Below are 9,219 nucleotides of genomic sequence, written 5' to 3' on the forward strand. Positions count from 1 at the left end.
GTAATAATGTATCTGTATGAAAAGTTCTTTAAATGATTATTGAGATAGGTTATCAGATACAGAATTCACATCAAATAGACTTTTGACAAAGAGTCAAAAATAAACCTTCCCTTAAAATTCTAAGAGAAAAAATGGAGAGCTGCACATCATCCCTGCTCAGCACACCAGGCAACTCACTCCCTTCTCTCAGCTGTGTTGCCTTTTCACTGTTGTTTGCTAGATTGTTACTGACCTATACTTTAAGGGAGTGGGAAACAATATAAATTTTTACTTCAGTGGCTCCTGAACCCCAAATGTTACAAGAGCTTTGGGCCAGATAGTCTCTTATATAGTTTGGTTTTCTTTGAATTGTTTCGCAATCTCCATCTCCAAGAAGCTCTGGAGGGGAAAAATGAACCGTAAACTAAAGTAATTGGCTTTCCCCATAAACATAAACTTTCTACGTATATTACCTTTCATGATTATAGAACATTTCAAACAAAAACAGCCTGCAGCCAAAGTTTTCTGGACTCTGGCAGCTCTACCAAATGAGATGGATGTCCTGACCCTGCTTTCCTGGGCTGTGCTTAATTGGGGGATAAAATCCAATTACAGTTTCTTTAGCTTTATTTTGGGATATATGCCTCTGTAGGGAAAATACATACCAAAAAGGAACTTGAAAATGAGGCTTCAAATGGAGAATTGGCTGATTCCTGTCAGCACAGACATCTTATTAGAAAGAAACATGGTTGTAATTGGACACTAATCACTCCCTGTTCCCATAGAACATGGCTGTGCTGGGATTTCAGGTACATTTTAGGAATTAGGATTTTTTTTTTTTCCAAAAAATTTCATGCAGAATGTCAAGAGGAAGAACTATAGTTCTAAGCTTATGCTGTCTTTAGTCTTGATCCCCTTATGTGCTTCCACCAGCCTTCATCTAAGGATTATCTCTACTCTTCACATCCATTTCTGGGCCCCTGGAGAACCCCAAAACACAGCTTCCACTTGCTCCCCTCTTGTCTCCTTTTACCCCACAGTTTATTGTGCAAAGAATTGCCTTGGGAGGGTACAAGGTTTTGTAAGTACAGAGCCCTAAACCTTTTTTCCCTTTCCTGTTCAAATTCCATGGGTTGGTGTCTGTTAATCATAGCAAGATTTTGATGCGGGTGTGGGTGGATTTTGCTATGTGAAAGGCTGCTCATCCAGTGCTGTTTCACTGACAGTGTTCTCCTCAAGAATACTCATCACCTAGTAACTTCTGTCTTTAATCATAGCAATACCTTACACTTAGGCTCCAGCTTCTCTGCTTTTTTTCATCCCACCTCATCCAAATCTTGGATGGGTACTGTTCCAGCTCTACTTAAAGTTCCTACCTGTACTTGTCCAGTTCTCTCTGGTCAACTTCAGCCCTTCCCAGACATTCTTCTCCAATTTCATATCCTGCTCAGACCTATCTGGTACCTCCAAAGTCAGTACTGAAAATGAAACTCTGCATTTTGCATCTATACTGACCTTTCTTTAAAAGTGTCGCCTTCATCCCAATCATCAAAATCTCTCATCCCTCAGGTTGTCAATTCTTGTCACATATTGTCAGTTGTTTTCCCTCAAGTCTCTCCCATCGCTTCTCTTTCATTATACTTCCCTTCAGGCCCTGATCCTCTGATTTCATGTGGACATTCTTTGTAGCTTCTTAACCACTCCCTGACTCTATTCTCCTCTTTAATACTTTTTATTCTGATAAAATACATTTTTGTTCATTGTAATAGCCTCTGCCCCCAAACTTGTTCTTTGAATAAAATCTCCAAGTCTGGCATGGAGCACCCACCATAGACTAGGTCTCACCTCCATTCCCAATTTCACCCTCTCCCCGCGTCCCCCTCCCTGCATCTTCACTTGTCATGCTGAATTATTTTATTCTCAAATTCTCTTCCAGACCAAATCTTTAAAGTACCTCGCCCATAAAGACATTATCACCCCTGACGTGCATCCAGTGTGTCTGTGGTAGCACAGCATGGTGGTCAGGTTTCTTATTTGAACAGTGAGGAGTCACTGGAATTCCTATGGAGTGTGTCAGGGCCTGCTCTTGATTTAGATCTTTTCCACATTTTCATTTTGCTAATGAAACTTCTGTTTTTTTAGTTAGTTTTTTTTTTTTCCTACATAACCATTGCTTGGATTGTAAGTTCGTGATGGAGTGTCATTTTTTTCTTATCTTTGCCTTCTACATGTGGTAGATGTGTAGTAACTTTGTTAAAAAAGATTGCCTCCATCTTTCCACTAGATTTTCAGTGTTACTACTTGAATGATTGAAAACAACCCAGCATGCAGTAGAATGTTCACTGAAGCTTCTTCTTGTTTGATGCATTTCTTGCATATGGTACATTTTTGTGAGCTAACATCACTCTTTGGTACGTGAATATCAAATTGTCCAAGCACCAATTAAAAGTCTGCATTTCCCCAGAAAGATCTTGGCTCCCTTGCCCAAAAACACTTGACCATCAGTATAGGACTTACATTTCTGGCTCTTGAGTCTCCTCCATGCTCTATGTGCCTGTCCTCAGGCCAGTGCTATGTTGTCGCAATCACTGTGGCTTTGCAGTCAGTTTTGGATTTGGGGGGGGGGGAGTGTTCAACTTTGTTTCTTTCTAAGATCATTGTGTCTATATTGGGTCCCTTGCATTCCATGTGAGTTGTAGAATCAGGTTGTGAATTTCTGTGAAACAGGCAGCGGGAATTTTGATAGGCAGTGTGTTAAATCCATATCAATTTGAGGAATATTGCTGTTTTAACAGTATTAAGTTTTTAAATCCACAAACTTTCATTTTCTTTCCATTTGTTTAGGTATCTAGTTTCTTTCAATGATGTTTTATAGATTTTAGTGTGCTAGTCTTGACCTCTTTGGTTAATTTTTTTCTAAGTATTTTATTCTTTTTGATACTGATAAAATTTTCTAATTTTCATTTTTGGATTATTATTACTGTCTAGAAATACAATTGATTTTTGTATAATCTTGTATATTGTAGCTTTTCTGAACTCATTATATATTTTTTTGATTCCTCCATATTTTCTGTATACAAAATCATGCATCTGTGAATAGAAATACTTCTTCCTTTCTAATCTGGATTCTTATTATTTCATTTTCTTGCCTAAGTGCCCTGCCTAGCACTTCCAGTAAAATATTCGATAGAGGTGGTAAGAGCGAATGTCTTTTTCTTGTTTCTGATTTACAGGGGAAAGCACGGTCTTTCACCATTAAATATGATGTTAGCTGTGGATTTTTCATAGATGCTTGGGGTTGATAAAATTCCCTCCTATATCTAGTTTGTTGAGTGTTACTATCAAAAAAAGGGTATTGAATTTTGTCAAATACTTCTGTATCAAGATTGTCATGTAGTTTTTGTCCTTTATTCTGTTAATATGTTGTATTATATTGATGGATTTTGTATATTGAACCAACCTTGCATTCCTGAGATAATTCCACTTGTTCATGCTACATAAACCTTGTTCTTTGCTGCTGGATTTGGTTTGCTAGTATTTTATTTAGAATATTTGCATCTGATATAGTAGTCTATAGTTTTCTTATTATGTTTTTGTCTGGTTTTGGTCTCATAGAATGAGTTGAAAGCTTCCCTTCTTCAACCCAGTGGGGTATGTTTCAAATGAACTACTTTTAGACCCTGAGCTTGTGATCTTTAGATGTTGGGGAACACAAAGATGGTGACTGTTGCCAGAAAGGGTTCTAGGGTAAGACATACCGGAAGAGGCCCATGGAAGCTAACAAGAGGGTATTTCCACCATTGATAGGGTTGAGATGTATCAGATGGTCACTCTGACAGACCATAAGCTATCTTGAAAATTATTCTGCACAGATGGGCTTCCTGCCTGGAACCAAGGTACCCAGCAACTATGTGCCATATGGTGTAGAAGCTGTTGAGGCAGAAGAGGTTGCAAGCTGCCCGCCAAGCCAGAGAATTTAGCTGTGGTTCTTAGCAGGGTCTACTCCAGGATAGAAAGCCAGTCCCCACGCTACTCCCTACCCACTTCCACCACCGGGTCCCACTGTCAACTACAACAGCTGGGTACAGTAGGATCCTTTTCTCTAATTCCCTCCCCTCCACACAGATGAGAAACAGCTCTTGAGTAGGATAGAAGGTGGAGGGAGGATGAGAAAGACTGGTTGCCCACATACCTGTCTTCAGGCTTCCCACCCACAAGGCCTGAGAAAGAGCGGGAGTTACTTTTTCAAGTGAGAGTTTGGCATTTTGATGTTTCACTAGTGTGAGCTTTTTAATACCGAGAAAAATAGTTTTGGTACCAAAAAGTGACCAGAAAAGCTACATGGATTATTTCATAACTGGAAAAACAAATCCAGAGAGCAGGCTTGCAAAAAGAAAAAGGTTATTTTCCACCCCTGCCCATCCCACTTACACATACACACAGAATCTCCATAATTTAGACATCTGACCTAAAGTGACCTACTGAGAACACTTCCGGTGACGGCACTTCAGAGGATGATTTCTACAGAGGTCTTACAACTTGCCTCTATCCCTATTCCAACAGGAGTGTGAAGTTTTCTCTTTGATTAACATTCACTGGGCAAATCCCTATTGAACGTATGGCATCTTACAGGTGCTCGAGTTTTCAGGTTGATTCAGAGCTGCTTTGCTGACTCCAGGAGTTCATTACAGGAAGGTGACCTAACTGGGTAAGGTGTAAGTGCAAACTACTAAGGATAATAGAAGTGTTTAAATTTGGGCAGAGGATTTAGGCCTGAAAACTTTTTTAGATAGGTGGTGAAAGTTTAGCTGAACCTAAGTGGAGTGTGTCCAGTCTTTCTGAGTGGAGGGCTTTAAGGGATCAGGATGGGATGGGGAAGAAAGGTCAGGGTAGAGGGTTTATAGACTATACCTAAGACTTTGGATTTTATTTTGGAGATATTAGGAAGCAAAAACATGGTTTTGCATTTTATATCTATTTTATAATATAAACTGGAAGACTGTAAGTGTCCACGTAGTCTTTGCAGTTAGAAGATTATTGACATAATGCTAGAAAGGCAGATATCTGAGGATAGAAGGGAGGCCACAGTCTAGGCAAGTTGCAGACTGGGACTGGGTGGCTGATGAAAATTAGGCTCCTGGATGAGGGGTCAAAGACAACGTCCTCACTCACTTGTGCCTTGGATGACTGGGTGGGTAGTGCTGCTGCTGGGTCTGCACAATGGCAAGAGGAGGGAAAGTTAGGACAGTTGGGCCACGTTTTAGTCAGTTAAAAGAGGCAGTGTAGAGAGAAACCCATACAGAAAGTAAAACGTGTAAGTCCAGTGTACAGAGCATGGCCAACCCTATAGGCAGGAAGACTGATCATTATGGAAAGGGAATAAAGGGAGGACACAGGATCCCTGCAAATTCCAACTTTGAGGACTTGCACCAAAACCCACAGTAAAGGGAAAGGGTAGTTCATTTATTGGCTTGCTCACTTTTCTCTGTTCCCCTGGACAGACCCCAGCCTCCATGAGGGCATGGGCTTCGTCTCAGAAACTCCTTCCCCAGTCTCCTTACCGGCCCTTTTCGTGTCACTGGCAGGCTCCCCCTTACTCTCATCTTGACCCAACTATAGCTTGTAAGTGCATACAGATACTGTTGTCACCATAAAGATAAATTGGCCACGGGAAAACATTTTGAAACTTATAGTTATCCCCCTGCAGGTCTATCACTATGCCTGACCCTGCTGAGTTTGGCTTCTCAATGGATCCAAAGCGGAGACTATTGAAATCTCATCTGTTCCAAGGCAAATGAGAATACAACCCTTGCCCCAGAGATAGTCACGTATGGAGGAAAAACCTCCATTTGCTTCAAGCTGAGATTGAATGGGAGGATCCCATATTTCACAGACACCTGGGCCCTGGAAAACAGAAATTGTCCCTTTACTTAATAGAACTTTTTTTTTTGCAGTTTTTGGACAGGGCTGAGTTTGAACCTGCCACCTCTGGCATATGGGGCTGGCACCCTACTCCTTTGAGCCACAGGCGCCACCCCACCTAATAGAACTTTTAAGAAGTTACCCCCAATACGCTTACATCCAACACTCAAACCCAGTAAAAGTTGTCACTCACCTTCAATACATATTCACTGGACTGAGATTTTTCAAATTTAAATTGTGATTCCCCAAGATGGTCATCATAATTTTATAGTGCCTATTGGAATCTTATGTTTACCTCATAAACAGCAATCCCTTCAAAGTGTAGGCTCCATCTGTGTTCTTTCCCCCAGTGCTCAGTACATGCATACTGAAGTGACTGCATGAATGAAATGACGGTTGCAAAGCCGAAAGGCCTGATTTGTTAGCCAGACTTGAAAAGTAGTGTACAAATGGCTACTGCACATGGAGAGCCATCGCAGATGGAGCTTTCCTGGCATCCCGCCGCTCCTCACACCTTCCTCACTGTGCAAGAACACTTTCACATTGCCCTTAAGAGTGTAGCTGGTTTCAGAAAAGTGATAAAGGGAGAAACAGCTTGTTCTTACATATTCCTAAGAAAGTGCTGAGTAGTAGATCTGTGCTGTTTTCCTAAGTAGTTTATGAGGGTCTCTTGTTACCAGCCTACCCTCTCCACCTGCCTACCCTGTGTCCACTCCCAGCAGCACTCCCAAGTCACACTTGGAATCCTATTATTCATTTAAGGGTGGCTATTTGTGGCTCATGACAGCTCTGTGCTTTAAATAGCATCTACATAACCAACCCTACAGAGGAAATTTATAAAATGAACACACACACAAAACAATTCACACAATGTGGAAGCAGCTGTGGGATGGTACATGCCCACTGCAAGGGAACTGGAGAAGCTCTACCAGCAAGGTAGGCCTCACTCTAGTCATCTGCTTTCACATGGGACTTGGTAAACCTGCAGTATTTATCTGTGTGCTTTATAACATGAATATCACTTCCTTAGGTTACTTTTACAGTCACCATGGACCTTAAATATTTAGGAAATATACAGAAATAATCAAAGAGAGCTCTGTTGGTATTCTATTCATTTTGTAACATAAAATTGCCACTTCTCATATATATGTTTATCTTATGATCACCTAATTGGTGCTAAAAATAGCATAAGTGCCTGATAGGACCTCAGGGAAAAAATCTGAACATTGACTGACAGGTGGAGGGACTTACTTAAGGGCAGCCATCCAGTATCTGCTTTTGACAACAAACTAAAATAATTGGACTGGAAGTTTCCGGGTAAAACTGGCTAAAAGGTCATCTTGCCCAAGTCTTGGTTTACAGGTGAAACTTAGGTCCCAAGTTGTGAAGTGCTTTCTCTAAAACCATTCTGGCCATTGCATTTTTAAAACTAAAGCTAGAAACCAGAGAACACCTGCCTCCTACAGTGAGTGCTCATGTCATAGTAGCTGCCAGCTCCCCTCAGGGGACCTTGTCTTGGCTTAACTGTGAAGAGGTAGCCCCGAGGGCTTGAGCATGGAGGTTGGGGGCAGCCCCCCAGTTCTCTAGTCAACTAGCTCTCATTAGTTGGACTATTTTTTTGTTTGTTTTTAGACAATGTCTCACTTTGTCACCCTCGATAGAGTGCCTTGGCGTCACAGCTCACGGCAACCTCAACTTCCAAGTCTTAGGCTCAAGCAATTCTCTTGCCTCAGCCTCTCAAGTAGCTGAGACTTATAGATGCTCACCATAATGCCTGGCTATTTTTAGAGATAGGGTCTCTTACTCTTAGGCTGTTCTCCAACTCTTGAGCTCAGACAATCCACCAGCCTCGGTCTCTCAGGATGCTAGGATTACAGTCGTGAGCCACCATGCCTGGCCTGTTGGACTATTTTTATTGAAAAAAGTCAGATGTTAGACCCAAGTCCCCATATCCATTCCAGTTCCCTCCCTAAGCTACTGAAAAAAACAAATTTACTAACCCCAAATTATCATCTTTTACTCTTTTATAGTAAAAGCAATGCTGCTAAAAGGTTCCCTGGAGTCATGTTCCTTTTAGATGTTTCTCCTTGAAAACTTATTTGGCTTGGAGATGATCCATGGCCTGGGAAGTTCCAGATGTTTTGTCCCAGCCCCACTGGCCCTGCCACCATTCTCACTGCTTTTCTCCACGTCGCCACTGGAAGGGTTTTGGGACTGGTGGTGACTGGGGTCCACTTTCTTATTGTTAAATCCTGTCTTGATTGCCTTGCTTTATAGAAAAGGAAAAGCATTTTCAGCCTGAGTTCAGGAGCAGTCTTGAGGTCAGGGGTAAGATTTTTCATCGGTAAGTATTCAGTAGTTGCTGAATGATAAAAGGGTGGCATGGGGAGGAAGGCCTTAGGGGAAAAAAAAGTGTCTAAATGGTGATGGAATTGCTTCCCACTAGCTTTCCATTGTCTTCAAGCACTATTTTCTGTCCTCTTGCTGAACTATGTGTTCTTATTACTGGGACATGCAGGGCTTCCTCCCTTCCTTTTCCCAAGGGGCTCTTGGAAAAGAAATCCTGAAAGAGAAAATGTGTGGGCAGTGGGAGTTTTCTGATTTTCTCCACCAAATACTTGGACTTGGTTTTTCTGTTCCTGAGAAACCCCTGCCTCAGAGTGCCTTGGACCTGAGTCAGAAGTGGTGGATCCAACTGTACATGCTCCAGGCTGTGGAAATTGTTTCTGGGCCTTGTCCTTTTCTTTTTAGGGTGCTCTAAGCTTCTATCTCCAGAGAGTATGTCTTTGAGAAGCTTGCCTTTTAATATCCCGCCAGCGGCTGGCTCTTGGAGATCACTCTGCACAATGCTCATGTGCTGGCCTTCCTGAGATGGTGGGTTGCTGTCCACAATAAGATTTCTCTGTTGTGTTCCCTGTTCTCTACTACCCATTGACTCCAAAGATAAAAGCATATCTGGTTCTCTCTGCCTTCTGGAGGGGGATCCTATTTTCACAGTTTCCCAAAATGCCTTTTCCTTGGAATCTGCCTTTAGGATCATCCTGGGAGTGGCCAGCAGGCAACTCTGAAAAGGTGGGTAGAGACCATTTTTGTCCAGATGAAGTCCAAAGAGCATCTTGTTCTCCCTCCCTCCCCTGCTCTCCACTATTGCTTTCACTGCTGCCGCACTCTCATCCGCCAGGGTGGTGTTGTAGTTGGAGAGCACATTCTTGGAGGTGAGCTGTTTGACCAGCTCCTTGTTGCCTAGCAACCGGGCATGTGCCAGCTCTGACCTTTGGAGCTTCAAATGACATTGCTTATAAAAGGCCTTCTGCTCCA

The sequence above is a fragment of the Otolemur garnettii genome, unplaced genomic scaffold (genome assembly GCF_000181295.1).
Source record: "Otolemur garnettii isolate 467f Iridium unplaced genomic scaffold, OtoGar3 scaffold00170, whole genome shotgun sequence".
NCBI classification, from domain to species: Eukaryota; Metazoa; Chordata; class Mammalia; order Primates; family Galagidae; genus Otolemur; species Otolemur garnettii.